Source organism: Oncorhynchus mykiss, chromosome 12 (assembly GCF_057628025.1).
Source record: "Oncorhynchus mykiss isolate SJ-2025 chromosome 12, ASM5762802v1, whole genome shotgun sequence".
Lineage (NCBI taxonomy): Eukaryota > Metazoa > Chordata > Actinopteri > Salmoniformes > Salmonidae > Oncorhynchus > Oncorhynchus mykiss.
Window position 1 is genome coordinate 58525079 of NC_143033.1, and position 17898 is coordinate 58542976.

The 17898-nt window shown below is 41.5% G+C and overlaps 1 protein-coding gene across 1 annotated transcript in view; it reads left to right on the forward strand.

The window, feature by feature from the left end:
- The window catches only part of LOC110537840 (E3 ubiquitin-protein ligase RNF43), a 178624-nt gene that overhangs the window by 41820 nt on the left and 118906 nt on the right, over positions 1 to 17898 (forward strand). The gene's annotated exons all lie outside the window — the stretch shown is intronic.

The following is a 17898-nucleotide window of genomic DNA, read 5'->3' on the forward strand; positions in this document are numbered from 1 at the left end:
GTTTTGGAGGGATGGAGTTTTGGCCTGCCTTGTGACATCACCATGCGGTAAAATAGTTAATAGACCAATGAGAAAGAGAGTTCCAAACCTCTACTTAGTTTCCCCCTCCCCACTCAGACCACTCCGACAGTCGTAACATAATTCTTGCTTGAGAAATGTGTCTTTTCTAAGAAGCTATTTTTGTTTATTTTTTACCATTTTCATTTAAGTTAATCACAGTAAGGTACCAAGAAATGATTTGATATTAAGATAAAAACATCTGCATTAAAACAGGGGCTCAATTAGCATTGAATTCGCTCAGGACCCAGTTTCACATTCCTTCTATTTTATGCACATTCACAGACACACGGGTGTTCGGACATGAGAGGAATGTGTGCTCCCTTCCCAAAGAGAATTTAATGTTTCGACACATCAGTGTATTCACTGCCAGGGCTGATACTCAAGTAATCTGTAATGGTACTTTCAGCGGTTTTCATACTTCTCATACTTCACTCTGCCCCAGATGGCACGCTTTTACCTTTATAGTGCATTACTTTTGGCCAGGGCCCATAGGGAATGTTAGGGACAAATCCTCTGTGTCTGTCCTGATGTCTGTGGAAGATAATGCCTTCCTATCCCGAAACCCACAAAATGGCCACTTTTAAAGATGACAAGTCTTACGGTCCCCCATGATAAAAACAGACTGTTACAGATGTAATTTAAAAATTTTCAAGATATGGGGCAATGAAACATTTATTAGATGCTCAAATAGACAGTGTTCTTATGCAGCCCTTTGACGAGGGCATGGTGCTGTGCTGTGGTATGATGGTGTGAGACTGTGACACAGAAAATATAGTTTACCAAGCTACCAATTACTTTACACTGGAAGAAGTTACGCTACACTGAAGCTACCTTTTTAGAAAAACAAAGTTTACTTAACTAAAGTTTCTTTGAAAAAGTAGTTCACTACATCCAAACTAGAGAGGGAGAGTGGGAGACGGACAGAGAGAGAGAGAGAAAAGCTGTGTGTAATGCAGGAACTCCCTGACATATCTCCTCTCGTCTCCACACCGTTGCCTTCCTTCCACTGTTTGCCCACTCTGTTAACTGTTACGAAAGGCTGCTGTGTACTTTGGCTGCATCCCAAAAGTGTTAAACACACGCATCGACTGGCGGGCCATCATCAAAGAGGACCGACCTGCACAGCACTACCACTAATGGAGAGAGGTCCTTGCGGAACGCAACAATCAGCATTCATTTCTTAGCTGGGAACTGCGTGGCCTAGTTCTGTGGGGGGCGCAGCACAGGCCTGGTTCTCAGGACAGCATGTAACTGATTTTTGTAGCAGGTCAGAAGAACATTTTCGCTAACCCCTTTTACTTACCTTAACCTAAGTCTCCTAACCTACTACGTTAATTCTCCTAACCTGCTACGAAAAGGTCACTTCGGTATTAAAGTGGCCTGAAACGAGTGTTTCCCCTGTGCTGTATGCAGCTTCCCATATACACTTTGGGGTGGCAAAGGTTTGATGGAATAAATAGTTCCCCACAAGCCTCTGATCAAATTGATAAATAATATCCTCTCCAAAAAAATAGCCTTCTATGTTTATTCACACCTTTATATATCTTGTTGTATGGGAGTCTATGCAATAGAATGTTTGCAGGCTGATAAAAGAAAGTTGGAATGTTCACCTGCTCATTGAAAATGACTGTCAAACAACAATGGAACGTTCTATTGGGTGGATCTCATCTTAAAAACCATGGGATCTAACGATTTACCTAGACTGACTCATCATTGAAACAATGTTACAAATAGCAGAACTGCATTTTAATTGCATTGTTTTAGGGAAATTGGTCATACTGGGAAATAATACAAGTCCAAGAGATTGAAATCTGGTAGAAATCTGGTATTGTTTTGATAGTTGCCACTTGTAATAGTCTGTTGTATAGCAATACTCTGCATACTAGGATGAAAGGCTAGATCTGCCATTTGTTGTCTTGTCCCAGCAAGTTAACTCAAAGATTTATGCAAACACAAATTATCTCTAAAAAGGAACGTTGTTGATTATAAGCTCTTCTGTCCCTGAACATCTTAAAATTATGTTCTCTAACCTTCTACCTTATTTATTTATTTAAGTTATTTAATTAAATATGTTACCTAATAATTTTGTAGCCATTAGTTCAGTGGCTGTTTGTCAAATTGAATTGAAATTGAATTATGCAATTGGTGATTAGAAAAAAATCCAGCCTTTTAGCAATTGGTCTACTGCTGATGCCCCCGACAAACCTCAGCAAACTAACCAACACATTTTTCAGTAGGCCCTATACTACAATATGCAATTATTTCATAAATAGTGTAACTAGACACCATCTATAAAGGCTTTAATACTTAACCAGCTATGTAAGTTGGCGGCTTGTTAGAATGTTATGTTGGAATGTATATATGACAGGATTCAAGACACATTTATATTTAACAATATGGCATAATATTGTATACCATTATAAGATATATTTGAATTGTTTTAAAATAAAATATAGAAATTAGGGATGCAAATACTGACCAAAATAAATTGCACAAATAGCGTGTTGGCATATTTTGTTAACAAATTTGCTAATATTTTACAGATGATATATTTTGCAAACGTGGCTAAATTGGTTGTGATACCTATAAGCATTTTTGTATTATCCTAGGCATATTCCACCTATTATTGAAAGAATTGTGGCAATGTCAGACAAATCCTGTTGACAGACATATTGGATAATGTGTACCCTATGGTTAAATCGGCAATAGCTAAACATAATTGTTTAGACTTTTCCTAGCTTTATGTAAAGTTTGGTGCACTTATTATGAAGGCATTTTGTGAAAAATGGGTTCCCTGTACCTCTTTGCTGGGCGTAATGCAATCCTATGGGATTTCACATAGAGTGCAATGTAAAGAGCAGGTTTCACATTTCTAGATGTTAATACAATTTACAGAATCATATTACATATCATTTGAATCAATAGACATCAGTGAAAGCTTCTAAAACATTTTCTAAGTGTTTTAACGTAATATATTTGAAACCACTACAAAACTCAGCAATTTGGACAGCTTTTCTGGCATATTTTCCCCACTATTCTGCTAAATACATATAACTGACATATGTGGGGCCATCATTTTGTGTTGTCCTCATTGTACCACACAGTTTAAGCCATTACCCTTACAGAAAAAACACATGATGTGGAAAATCACATGATTTTGGAACACTTCACATGTGATGATATTCCACAGGAAGTTTCACATAATCACAACCTTTCACATCTGGATTCAAATTTCACATGAGATTTCACAGGTGATGCAGTGCAAGGAATTTTTTTTGGTTAGGATTTCCTTGGAATGTCATGAAATAGTCAGTGTTTTCAACTTACATATTTGACACACATGATTATTTATTCTTATTTATATATAAATTATTGCTCAACATGTCCTCACCTGGGACTTGAACTCACAACCTCTTGGCTCACTGTATTCCGATGACTGATTTCACCTGTTTTCCTACACTTTGGGGTTCAAACCTTAAAACTCTGATAAAATGTCATTACTTCACTTACAAAAAAACATGTGAAATTTGAAATCGTGTTTTCACATTTAAAGCAGCTGTTTTCACATGTTGAGCTGAAATGTTCACATGTGAAAACAAAAGAGACATATGTGAGGTCGAACCATGAAACCATACGCGCACATGTATTACATTTAAAGTTCACATGTTAACACCAAGTTTACAAATTTCAGGAGAAGAACACATTTGCAGTTTCACATGTGAACACCTAACTCTCACATGTAGAATTGCATGTAAAAATCTAATTCGCAGTTCCACATGTAGGACAATTTCACATGTGAAAATCGAGTTTGTAGTTTTATATGTGAAAAACGTTAAAATGTTGTCACAGGTGTAGTTTCATGGTATCGCACATTGAAATTTGCATCCCCATGTTGTCACATTTATTTCACGTCACATCGAAAGGGTTTTAGTGGAGCGGGTCAAGAGCTTCAAGTTCCTCAAGTGTCCTCATCACTAAGGAATTATCATGGTCCACACACACAAACACAGTTGTGAAGAAGGCACGACACTGGTTCATCCTCCTCAGGAGGCTGTAAAGATTTGCCATGGGCTCCTCAGATCCTCAGAAGTTCTACAGCTGCACCATTGCGAGCATCTTGACTGGCTGCGTCACTTGACTGGCTGCATCACCGCTTGTTATGGCAACTGCTTGGCATCCGACCGCAAGGCGCTACAGACGGTAGTGCGTAGGGCTCAGTACATCACTGGGGCCGAGGTCCCTGCCAGGTCCATTACCTCTATACCAGAAATCTATACCAGAGGAAGGCCCTAAAAACATGTTTTCATAGACTGTTTTCTCTGCTACCTCTCTGCTACCACACGGCAAGCATTACCGATGCACCTAGTCTGGAACTCACAGCACCCTGAACAGCTTCTACCCCTATGCCATAAGACTGCTATATAGTTAGTTAAATAGTTTACTAATAGCTACCCAGAATATTTGCATTAACTATTTTTGCACTAACTCTTTTTGACTCGTCACATACAGTGGGGAGAACAAGTACACTGCCGATTTTACAGGTTTTCCTACTAACAAAGCATGTAGAGGTCTGTAATTTTTATCATAGGTACACTTCAACTGGGAGAGACGGAATCTAAAACAAAAATACAGAAAATCACATGGTATGATTTTTAAGTAATTAATTTGCATTGAAGCATGTGACAAATACAATTTGATTTCATTTGGTCCTGTGTGGCTCAGTTGGTAGAGCAAGGCGCTTGCAGGGCACGGGTTGTGTGGTCAATTCCCACAGGGGACCAGTACAGAGAAAAAAATAAAGAAATGTATGCACTCACTACTGTAAGTTTCTCTGGATAAGAGCATCTGCTAAATGACTTAAAATGTACAAAAATAAAATCACGTGCAAAAGAAACCCGCATGCTAGTTTCATGGTATCACATGTTGCTTTTACATGTTATCACATTCACTTCACAAAAGATCACGTGAAACACATGATCACATTTGAAATTCATATGGTTTTAGCTGCATTTATTTATTCAGCTATGCAAAGCCGATGCAGTTTCTCCCCATTGACATGAATGGCGGCCATTTTGAAAATAGGCTGCTGGGACTGATTATAGACTAAATATATGATGACTCTATATAGCAAAAAAAAAGATGAAAAATGGGTTTCCTTGTTCTGTGTGAAATTGTGTGTAGTTATCTTCTGTAGGTTGTAAGGCCATATTTGCATATTTCCCAGCATGCCTTTCGAGTGGATGTGAGAGACCTACCCATGACTGTGTTTGTTAATAATGACAGAGACACATGGTTGTTGTATTCAATCATTTCTATTCCTGAAGCATTCACCAAGTGACTGCCTAAGTGAATGTGTTTCAATTTAAAGTAAGCCATTTATGACCACATACTAAACAGTTTATAAGGCCTTTAGTTATGGATTACTTATCCTCCAAATTGTGGTCTGAGAATTCTGGTTCTTGGGTTGCATCAGACCTGCAGGTCACAATACACTGGTTTCTGAAGTGGTTAGTAATTTCTATCGGAAATCCATCCAGAGGGAAGCTATCCAACAGTTGGAATATTTTATCCCCTAAAACTTGCACACAGAATGACTGCTATGGTAAAGGACAATCAAGACCACCTAAACCATTTAAACTGGTTCAACTGTAGCAGTAATGGGTGCAATAAGTCCAAACCCTTACAGATTGTATTAGTTTAGAATTTAAAAAGCATGTTTAATCTTGCATTCTAAATGCCTAATGTTTTAGGTTTAAACACTGACATTTAGGTTATAAACTTGTCATGTTCAGTGTAGAGTGCATCCCAATACTGCCCATTCTGTCTCGATGTACCCCAAAATTCATACATACTGTATATGACATTTGAACCCCCAAGGTGGGCCGCTAGAGATGTCATTATCAATCCAGTTGTTTCCTACCTTAATTTGTGTTGTATTAGGAAGTTAATAATATATAAATTGCCTTAGTATGAGATGATAGTTCCCTGATAATGCTAAATTACATTTCATACCCTCAATCCTATTGGCCCAACTGACCACATAGGGGTCATAAAATATAATGCTGTGATAACCACTTATCGGAGGTAGCTAAATGTGGTTATCATACCAAAACATAGACATGGACCTTAATAAAAATCACCATCATCAAATGTAGCCCTCTGGCCCATAGACTATGAGGCTGGAGTCCTTCCAACAACCCACAGACAGACAGACAAGACAGCTGGGTTGGTTCTGCTTGGCTCAGTCACTATGGTCAGCACCACAGCACAGCATAACCTCTCTCTCCATCTCTCTGTTATCTCCTTACCACTTATCACTAATCTCACTACCTCTCTCTTTCTTCTCATTCTCTCTCTCTCCCCTTCTGTCTTTACCACACATAAATTCACTAACCTGGCCATTGTATGTGCCTCACCCACTCCCCTCACTCACTCCCTCTTCATTATTAACTGCTGCTTGATCAAAGAGCCTGTGTGTGTGTGTGTTTGCCCACCCTCATATTTCCTACATTACCAGGGCTGATTGGTAAATGGATGCATTCCTTCTTATTTTCTTTGCTTCAACAAGGCTTTATTTCCCTTTCCATATTTACTGTGTGGTGCCACCAGGTCTGAAAATTAAAGCAAATCATCTCCACTCTAGCCGTGCTTTCTGAGTGATGATGATGATGATGAACAGTTCTGGCGGTATTAAAGAATTACATTAAGGGGGTTTGATGAGGAGGAAGGTATGATTCTATCTAACTGGTATATGAACAATGAACATAACATAGCGGTCGTCTGAAGTGCAGCTATGTAGCATAGCTCTAGCTAATTTGAGACAAATAGCTAATTTGACAAATTTCCACATTGCGTGGACAAAAACGTTTTTCTAATTCCAATTAGCTGATGTGTGTGATGTCGGAGAACCACCATGGTCCTGTGTGTTCTCCAGAGCCAGACCTATACTGTAGTTACAGTAGAGAGACCCTCACCCACGACTTCCACCCCATGCCCTCCCAGCCAGGGCACGGCACTCTGACTTCCTCTCCCTAGCAGGAAGTTGGGGTGCTTCGCTGGCTGTTCCACTCAGACCAGGGTGTGGAGACGGGACCTTCTCATTGGAGCCCTTATTGCTACCAATCGGAATCTATTTAGTGGCTGTTACCTCACTGCCCTTTCATCACCGCTCTGCCTTTCCTTTCATGCCAGCAGGAGGGAAAGAAAAAAATAGGGTGATTTAAAAAAAAGGAAAGCGGAAGGGCAGACAATGGCAGAGCCTATCTATTTCATCCAGTGACCTGAATACATGATTCACACACACAGAGCCAATGCTAAATACTGTAAGTCAAAATAAAAGAGCTGCGAGCTGCTGACTGTTCTGTTCCTCTAACCCCTAGGGACATGGAACAATGCTACTGTCTGGCTGGTGTGGAGAGGTGCACCATGGAAGTCATGGGGACAGGAAGTGGATCTGGGCCCGTATTCACAAAGGGTCTCTCCACACCAGCCAGACAGTAGCGAGTGCTAATCTAGGAGCGAGTGCTGATCTAGGATCATTTTAGACTTTTAGATCATAATAAGATTATACAGACAGATTCTAGATCAGCACTTACTTTAAGATGGTTTGTGGATACGGGCTCTGGTGAGGGGACTTACTTTGTTACTATACTACACTAGATACGGATAGGCTATAGATTTGTCAACAAACACAGGGCATGTATTCTGGGTGTCTTTCTGTCTGTCATTCTGAGAGTGTGTGTGTGTCCACTTATCGCATGTGGTTAGATCAGAAAGTTACAAAACAGGTACAGATACAGGTACAGATGCTAGATGCTACAGTACGAGGCAGAGATGGCGATGAAATGATCAGTCATATGTTCTGTGCCTTTAGATGTATATTCCATACTGAGTTTTATTTCAGGCTTGGTTGTTGCGACTTGGGTGACTTTGTTGTTGGTTATATAATGAGCATAAAGTAGCCAGTGTTGGTTGCATGAGGCTTTTGTTACAGGCTGTTAAGTAGAAACCCAGCAGTGGCAGCAGACTTTGATAAAGCATTGGTTCATTTAGTGGTGTCTGGTGTCTCAGCCCCTGAGGACAGACACAGTGATTCTGATCCAGCACGGTGTCAGTGGGTTGGTTATAACCCTGATTTGGGGACAATCATGGACACTTGGGGAGACTTGATCTGGCAGAGTCTGTGAGTATGAGAGAAAGTGGAAAACGCCATACACACATATGCATAATTGCAATGACCTGAGTGGAGCTGAGGGGACGGAAGGGAGATGGGGTAAACCAGCAACCTTTAGAGGGGACCCTCCACACCTGCCTGCAAAAGGGTTCAGCGCTTTTGTTGTCTCCAATAATGATTTCCTTTTGGGCCACTTTCACCAGCTTTCAGGCCAGTGAAAGTGGATCTGCCAGGTAGCTAGCGGCCTAGTGTCTATTCAGCAGCCTGGTGGTCTGGGGGTAGAAGCTATTGGCCAGTCTGACAGTTTTTTGCTGCTCCCCCTATGGATGTTCTACTCCCACCCCCCAATGGACATGTATCATTGTTACAGCTGTAAATACACTACATGGACAAAAGTATGTCGAACATCTCATTCCAAAATTATGGGCATTAATATGGTGTTGATTCCCCTTTGCTGCTATATCAGCCTCCACCTTTCTGGGAAGGCTTTCCACTAGAAGTTGGAGGGACTTGCTTCCATTCAGCCTTAAGAGCATTTGTGAGGTCGGGCACTGATGTTGGGCCTGGCTCGCAGTTGGCGTTTCAATTCATCCCAAAGGTGTTCGATGAGGTTGAGATTCAGTACTGCCTTGCATACTCTTGCCTGATCTAGGGTGTCATCATTTGCAAACAAGAATTTATATTGGACAAATTCAGCTATGTATGTCACCATTTCGTTCCGTTTAAGAAATTATTTTCAACAGAATTGGCTGAATGAATACACCTCTGGTCATGCATAGTTCACATTCATAGCAGCCATGTTGTATTACTTCTTGCATATATGTGCTCTCCTCCTCCCGCCTTTTCCCTTCCTGTGTGGACTTCAATGCACAACAAATCAGCTGTATGTGACCAGGCGGAAAAACCTTTCCAAGCCAAATCACATCCTAACTGATTCACACAGCTTACATCGTTGTAACCATATTAGCTAAAGTAACGTCACAGTCAATGGCTAATAGAACTAACGCATTAGTAAATCTGCTACAATCATGCAGTAACTTTACAATGTATAGTCAGTAAGAAGTTTAGCAGTTACACCGGCAGGCCCCGGAGGCAATAAATGAGTAAAACCAAAAGTTTACCTTGACTTGGAAGAGTTCCAGTGTTGTGTTGGATAGTCATAGCCAGCTAGCTAACATAGCATCCCTCTATTTGAGCAGGATATTTAGCTAGGATATTTAGCTATTTAGCTTTTTGAGTAGGCTAAACTAGCTAGTTGCATTTGCTAGCTAAGTAAGTGAAACTGAAAGTGAAAAAATTGACAATGTCTCTCTCTTGCTTCTCCTTAATTTTTGAAGAAATGAATTTGTTTAAAACTGTTCAACTATTGTCTTTCTCTTTAACTTCCTTAGGTTAGGGGGCAGCATTTGGAATTTTGGATGAAAAGCATGCCCAAATTAAACTGCCTTCAGGTTCACAAATAACTGGAGCAGCCAGTGGGTCCAGAGATAGTATCCACACAGACACATACACAAACACCCACTCTCATGAATACACACACACACACACACACACACACACACACACACACACACACACACACACACACACACAGTATAGTTTCCTGCTTATTCAGCCTCTCCAACCTTTCAGGAAGCTTTATGGAGCGTATCGTAAACTAGTTAACCCCCCACCATGCCCCCATACCCTCCCCCCTCCCTGTCCCCCCTCCTTCCAGTGCAGCAGAGGGAGAGCAGAAAGCTTTTGCCTCACAGGTTCAAAGTTCATCCACTGGCCCCAGCAATCATTGACCCGGTTAGGCAATTGACACCTTTTTAATGGGACTCGATCTACTGTGAAATCAAAGGGAATAGAAGGAAGAACCAAGTCTTAGTCCCAAATGGCACCCTCTTCCCTATGTAGTTTAGTATTGGTCAAAAGTAGTACACTATATAGGGAATAGGGTGCCATTTGGAATATATACCAATCCTCCCTGGCTGGCCAGAGAGTAGAGAGATAGACAGAGACAACAGGTAATAAAGTCGGTCGGAAAATAAATAGTGGGCTAGGGTGAAATGTCAGGCCTGCCTTGTTTGTGGTTATAGTATTGCAGGGCCATGGTTTAGAATGACAAGGGAGGCAACCCTAGCCATGAGTTAGTGTTTCTCCCATTTACTCCTCAATTCTTCAGAGGTACAAGTAACTGCCAAAATAATGGAAACACTTGAGTAAATGAGGCATTCAAAGTATATTGAAAGCAGGTGCTTCCACACAGGTGTGGTTCCTGAGGTAATTGAGCAATTAACATCTCATCATGCTTAGGGTCATGTATAAGAATGCTGGGCAGGCCATTATTTTGGCTACCATGGCTATAGGATGACAATGCCCCCATCCACAGGGCAGGAATGTTCACTGAATGGTTTGATGAGCATTTGATGAGTTATGTAAACCATATGCCATGGCCGTTTCAGTCACCAAGTCTCAATCCAATTGAACACTAATAGGAGATTCTGGATTGGTGCCTGAGACAGCGTTTTCCACCACCATCAAGAAAAAATGAAATTATGTAATTTCTCGTGGAAGAGTGGTGTCGCATCCCTCCAATAGAGTTCCAGACACTCATAAATTCTATGCCAAGGTGCATTGAAGCTGTTCTGGCTCGTGGTGGCCCACGCCCTATTAAGACATTTTATCTTGGTTTTTCCTTTATTTTGGCAATTACTTGTATGTGATACAGACCACTGTTTAGGCAACAGCTAACAACCCTTCTCCTGTTAATAATTTTTCAGGGTGATACATTTAGGGAGATCACTCATTGTCTCTAGTGTAGCTACTGTACTGTACTACAGGGCAGGTGCGTTCCACCTAAGCTCCAAACACAACCCCCATTTTACCCCATCCCTCGTTGGGCTGGCTTTGGGACCATTGCTTTCTGGAAAGACATTAATTTGACACACTTTTGTGTTTTGCATCATGCTCTCTCCCTCCTCCCTCTCAATACCGCCCTTCCTCTCTCAATACCTCCCTCCCTCCAGTCTTGTGCATCCTAGGGTTTGAGTGGGCGGTGGTTTCAGCAGGCCTATCATATGAAAGCACATCCAACATAGGCCTATCACACAAGAGTGTGTACAGTGTGGCCAATAGCAGCTGAGGTCAAAAGATGTTTCACTCATATTTATCAAAGCGGAGCAAATAACCACAGTGACTTCTCTTTGGCTCAGTGGTAATGAATCTGTGCTCTGTTATACTGCACTAATATTGGTTTGGACTGTATTGTACTATACATTAGCGAGGCTATATCCCAAATGGATTGCATTAATTTACTGTACATTATCGTTAATTCCTTCCATAGTATTTTTCATCTCTACCATATCCACCGTTTGAGAAACTTGGAAACGTTGCATTGCTCGTTGTTCAAATTCTGATCTGGAGGACTTATCTACTTATCTAATGTGACAAGTTCTCAATTCCAGTTGGCTATTTTAAGGTTACAGCCAGGCTCAACAGATCCACGATCGACGCAATTGCCATTGTGCTGCCTCCTTTGGAGGCTGAAGAAATTTTGCTTGGCCCCTAGACCCTCACAAACTTCTACAGATGCACCACCGAGAGCATCCTGTTGGGTTGTATTACCGCATGGAACAGCAATTGCACCGCACGGCTCTCCAGAGGGTGGTGTGGTCAGCCGAACGCATCATCGGCATGCCTGCCCTCCAGAACAACTACAGTACCCGGTGTCACAGTAAGGCCAAGAAGATCATCAAGGACCGTAGCCACCCGAGCCACAGCCTGTTCAACCCGCTACCATCTAATATATGCCATTTAGCAGCCACTTTTATCCAAAGCGACTTACAGTCATGCGTGCATACATTTTATGTATGGACCCGGAAATCGAACCAAATACCTTGCGTTATAAGTGACATGCTCTACCAACTGATCTACAAAGTTGTGACCAAGCGACTGATAAACAGCTTCAATCTCCAGGCCACCAGACTGTTAAACAGTCTCCACTTACACTGTCATTAGCCGGCTATCACCCAGTACTCTACCCTGCACCTTAGAGACTGCTGTCCTATGTACATACAACTTGGTCAAAATATTTCTTTTTTAAAGACTAGGTGGTGAGGGTAGGCAACAACATCTCCACCCCGCTGATCCTCAACACTGGGGCCCCACAAGGGTGCGTTCTGAGCCCTCTCCTGTACTCCCTGTTCACCCACGACTGCGTGGCCACGCACGCCTCCAACTCAATCATCAAGTTTGCGGACGACACAACAGTGGTAGGCTTGATTACCAACAACGACGAGACGGCCTACAGGGAGGAGGTGAGGGCCCTCGGAGTGTGGTGTCAGGAAAATAACCTCACACTCAACGTCAACAAAACTAAGGAGATGATTGTGGACTTCAGGAAACAGCAGAGGGAACACCCCCCTATCCACATCGATGGAACAGTAGTGGAGAGGGTAGTAAGTTTTAAGTTCCTCGGTGTACACATCACAGACAAACTGAATTGGTCCACCCACACAGACAGCATCGTGAAGAAGGCGCAGCAGCGCCTCTTCAACCTCAGGAGGCTGAAGAAATTTGGCTTGTCACCAAAAGCACTCACAAACTTCTACAGATGCACAATCGAGAGCATCCTGTCGGGCTGTATCACCGCCTGGTACGGCAACTGCTCCGCCCACAACTGTAAGGCTCTCCAGAGGGTAGTGAGGTCTGCACAACGCATCACCGGGGGCAAACTACCTGCCCTCCAGGACACCTACACCACCCGATGTCACAGGAAGGCCATAAAGATCATCAAGGACAACAACCACCCGAGCCACTGCCTGTTCACCCCGCTATCATCCAGAAGGTGAGGTCAGTACAGGTGCATCAAAGCTGGGACCGAGAGACTGAAAAACAGCTTCTATCTCAAGGCCATCAGACTGTTAAACAGCCACCACTAACATTGAGTGGCTGCTGCCAACACATTGACTCAACTCCAGCCACTTTAATAATGGGAATTGATGGGAAATTATGTAAAATATATCACTAGCCACTTTAAACAATGCTACCTAATATAATGTTTACATACCCTACATTATTAATCTCATATGTATACGTATATACTGTACTCTATATCATCTACTGCATCTTTATGTAATACATGTATCACTAGCCACTTTAACTATGCCACTTTGTTTACATACTCATCTCATATGTATATACTGCACTCAATACCATCTACTGTATCTTGCCTATGCCGCTCTGTACCATCACTCATTCATATATCTTTATGTACATATTATTTATCCCCTTACATTTGTGTCTATAAGGTAGTAGTTTTGGAATTGTTAGCTAGATTACTTGTTGGTATTGTCGGAACTAGAAGCACAAGCATTTAGCTACACTCGCATTAACATCTGCTAACCAATGTGTATGTGACAAATAAATTTGATTTGATTTGATACTTATTTATTTTGATCCAAAGCCACGAAAGAGTGAGTCACTCACCTTTATGCTGCAAAATAGCCCAAGTCTAAATTAATATATTAAGCTGCCTAAATAAACTACTACATTTCAAAAATAAATGAAGTAGCTCAGGTCTTGAAAATATGGGCAACTTTTTTCCCCTCCCTATCCTCACTGGACTCTCTTTCATTCACTTTCTTCTTCACATCAGCAAAGAAGGACTGTTTCAGAAACTCTATATAGAGGGGCTATCAGTCTTTCACACTGTGGTAAATTAAGCCAGTTTGTTATTTAGAATGATTTCTTTCTGTTTCTAGAGGGAGATAAACCAAACCATAATCAGCGTTCTATCTCCCCCTTGTGATAGTGTGGCGCAATGACAGAATGATGCAATTTACCACAATCTGCCACCATCTACCACAAATGGTCGCGGCATGAGCTCTAAACTTTTAATTGAGGAACCACTGTAAGAGTCATTGAACACTGGTCATTTAAAATTATATTTACATACTGTTTTACCCACTTTATATGAACATATGAATACTGTATTTTAGTCATGGCTCATCCTATATAACTACTAATAACCCACCTTTTCTATTCACATACTGTCCATACTGTCTACACACATCATTCACATACATGTATATTTATATTCCTGACTCTGGTCCGGAAGCTAATTTCCTGCAATTCTATCCATTTTGCCATGGGGTTTTGTACGGTGTATTTAAATACTGTATTCTCAAAATAGCACATGCTAATATTTCTACTACTGTACATTGCATTTTAGTTCAAATGTTTATTCACACTGCATATTTATTTAAATACTGGATTCTTGACATAGCTTACTCTAATATATCTACTGCTGTATCTCATTCTTAGTATATCTTGGTCATCTGGTGTATAAACGTATAGATTGCATTTGAATTACTGTTACAGTGCTATTTGGGTTGTTAATTGGATTCGTTCTGACATTTCTCAATTTATTTTTTAAGGATTATCTATATACTTGTTTGACATTTTACTGCATTGTTAGGAGCGGGTAACATAAGCATTTCTCTGCACCTGCTATAACATCTGCTAAACTGTGTACGTGACCAATACACTTTGATTTGATTTGAGGCTCTGCTCTGTTCAGCTTTGCAAGGCTCGGGGCTTTGTATTACCCTCCATTGAAATCTGTCCGCTTTAATCTGCATGTCTGTCTCACTCTCCATGAGTGACAACTGACAGTGACAGCCCCTTACCACATTATAGATCATTTACACATCTATCTTCATAAATTTATATTTTGTTCAAGTTCAAGTTTGGTTACTCTTTGTATATAAGGTTACTTTATGTACCTGCTGCATGATAACTGTGTTATATCAATAGGAATGAAACATTGAAATGTTCCTTCATTCACTGTCAATGGGAGTGTAACTACTACAGTAAATATACATAGATACTATGCAGTTCAGTTCACCAGGGATGTGTTGTTTTTGCCCTGTGATTGTATCCAATAGCGATGTAAGACGAAGGCATTTCCTTTTTACAGTATCTTCTAGAGTTTCCTCCCTCCGCCATACAGAGTCAGTCAGTGTGACGTGCATGCCACTCTGCCACAATATATCCACCTCTTTACCCTCTTTTATTTTTAGATCTGTTATCTGATATTGTCATGACAATGCAGCGTAAACAAACAGTGCTGATAGGTGCATTTCTTAGTTCCCTTTGATCAGAGAGGGCATTCTATTCTGCCAAGCAGCCAAGGAGAGGACAAGAGAGCAGTGACAGGGGAGGAGTGACATAGGAGAGGAGGAGAGGAGAAAGCAGATTTCATGCCTGAGAGTTCAAGGTTTAAAACTGACTGAGTGACATAGGAGAGGAGGAGAGAGCAGATTTCATGCCTGAGAGTTCAAGGTTTAAAACTGACTGAGTGACATAGGAGAGGAGGAGAGGAGAGAGCAGATTTCATGCCTGAGAGTTCAAGGTTTAAAACTGACTGAGTGACATAGGAGAGGAGAGAGCAGATTTCATACCTGAGAGTTCAAGGTTTAAAACTGACTGAGTGACATAGGAGAGGAGGAGAGAGCAGATTTCATGCCTGAGAGTTCAAGGTTTAAAACTGACTGAGTGACATAGGAGAGGAGGAGAGAGCAGATTTCATGCCTGAGAGTTCAAGGTTTAAAAACTGGGATGGAGAAATGAGATAATCCATAGAGTTTTGTTGTGTATTGTTTTTGTTTGGTGCACCATCTCTGTTGGTTGGGGAATCAGCCGTGTTGATTTGAGGTGTTTCAGCTGGAGTGGAGTGGATGCGGTTTGCAGCGCTGTGTCTGTGCCCCGTGCTCGCAGTTGCATGGCAGCATTGTGAGATCCGGTGTCCTTGGGGGATGGTGGTGGTGGGTTGTGTGTGTGTATATATGCTGAGCCCATACATGGTGATGTCATTCCTTGTTGGCCCCGGTGCGGGGTTAAGGTGGGGGAAGCGAACGGAACAGTGAGGCTGGTGTGGGAAAAACTGCACACCCCATACAGTACATACATGCATATAGCAGGGCTGAAGACCGGTTGACTAGGGGCTGAGAGGGAGAGACAGACAGACAGACAGACAGACAGACAGACAGACAGACAGACAGACAGACAGGCTGTGTGTAATGCAGGAACTCCCTGACCTATCTCCTCTCGTCTCCACACCGTTGCCTTCCTTCCACTGTTTTCCCACTCTGTTAACTGTTACGAAAGGCTGCTGTGTACTTTGGCTGCATCCCAAAAGTGTTAAACACACGCAGCGGCCATCATCAAAGCGGACCGACCTGCACAGCACTACCACTGATAGTCCAATGGAGAGAGGTCTTTGTGTAACGCAACAATCAGCATGTTAATGTCTTAGCTGGGAGCTGGGTGGCCTAGTTCTGTGGGGGGCATGCTGGTTGTCACGACAGCATGTAACTTTTTTTCTTAGCAGGTTAGGAGAGCATTTTGGCTAACTCTAACCCTTTTCCTAACCTTAACCTCAGTCTCCTAACATGCTACGTTAATTCTCCTAACCTGGTGTGAAAAGGTCACTTTGATATCGAAGTGGCGTGAAAAGAGTGTTTCCCCTGTGCTGTATGCAACTATCCATATATATATATATATTTTTTTTCTTCCCAGTTAAGAACAAATTCTTATTTACAATGACGGCCTAGGAACAGTGGGTTAACTGCCTGTTCAGGGGCAGAACGACAGATTTGTACCTTGTCAGCTTGGGGATTTGAACTTGCAACCTTCCGGTTACTAGTCCAACGCTCTAACCACTAGGCTACACACACACACACTAAGCCCCTCCCCCTATAGAGGATCAAACCTGACATAATTAGAAATACATAAAATAAAAAAATGCACACATAAATTGATAAATAAATGAATAAATAAATCCATACATAATTATATAAATGAGTAAGGAAATATAAAAATACTGACTAAAATAAATAACTGTTTTCTACATATCTATGTATTTAATAATTTATCTATCTATTATCTAATTATTCAAAGTTTAATTCATTTTATTAATTTATATATTCATTAATTTACTTATTTCTGTATTTCTTCCTCCAATATGATAATGAAGGGGTGTCAATCAAATGTCTTCCAAGTATATTACTCGCTAATGTTCAGTCTCTGGATAATAAAGATGAGCTCAGGGCGAGGATCTCCTTCCAGAGAGACGTCAGGGATTGTAACACACTCTGTTTCACGGAAACATGGCTCTCTCGGGATATACTGTCCCCGTCCATACACCCAGCTGGGTTCTCAGTACATCGCACAGACAGGAATAAAAAACTCTCCGGGAAGAAGAAAGGCAGGGGTGTATGTTTCATGATTAACTACTCATGGTGTGATTGGACTCCCTTTGGACTCCTTTTGTCCACCGACCAAGAATACATCACAAGCAAATGCCGACCGTAGTACCTCCCAAGGGAATTCTCTTCGGTTATAGTCACAGCCGTGTATATTCCCTCTCAAGCCGATACCACGACGTCCGAATACATACATTACATACACATACGGAGATCATCCATTCACCCACACTGCGTCTCACAAAGACACTGCGGTTGGAACCAAAAAATCTCCAATATGGACTCCAGGCCAAAGGACACATTTCCACCGGTCTAATGTCCATTGCTTGTGTTTCTTGGCCCGAGCAAATCTCTTCTTCTTATTGGTGTCCTTTAGTAGTGGTTTCTTTGCAGCAATTTGACCATGAAGGC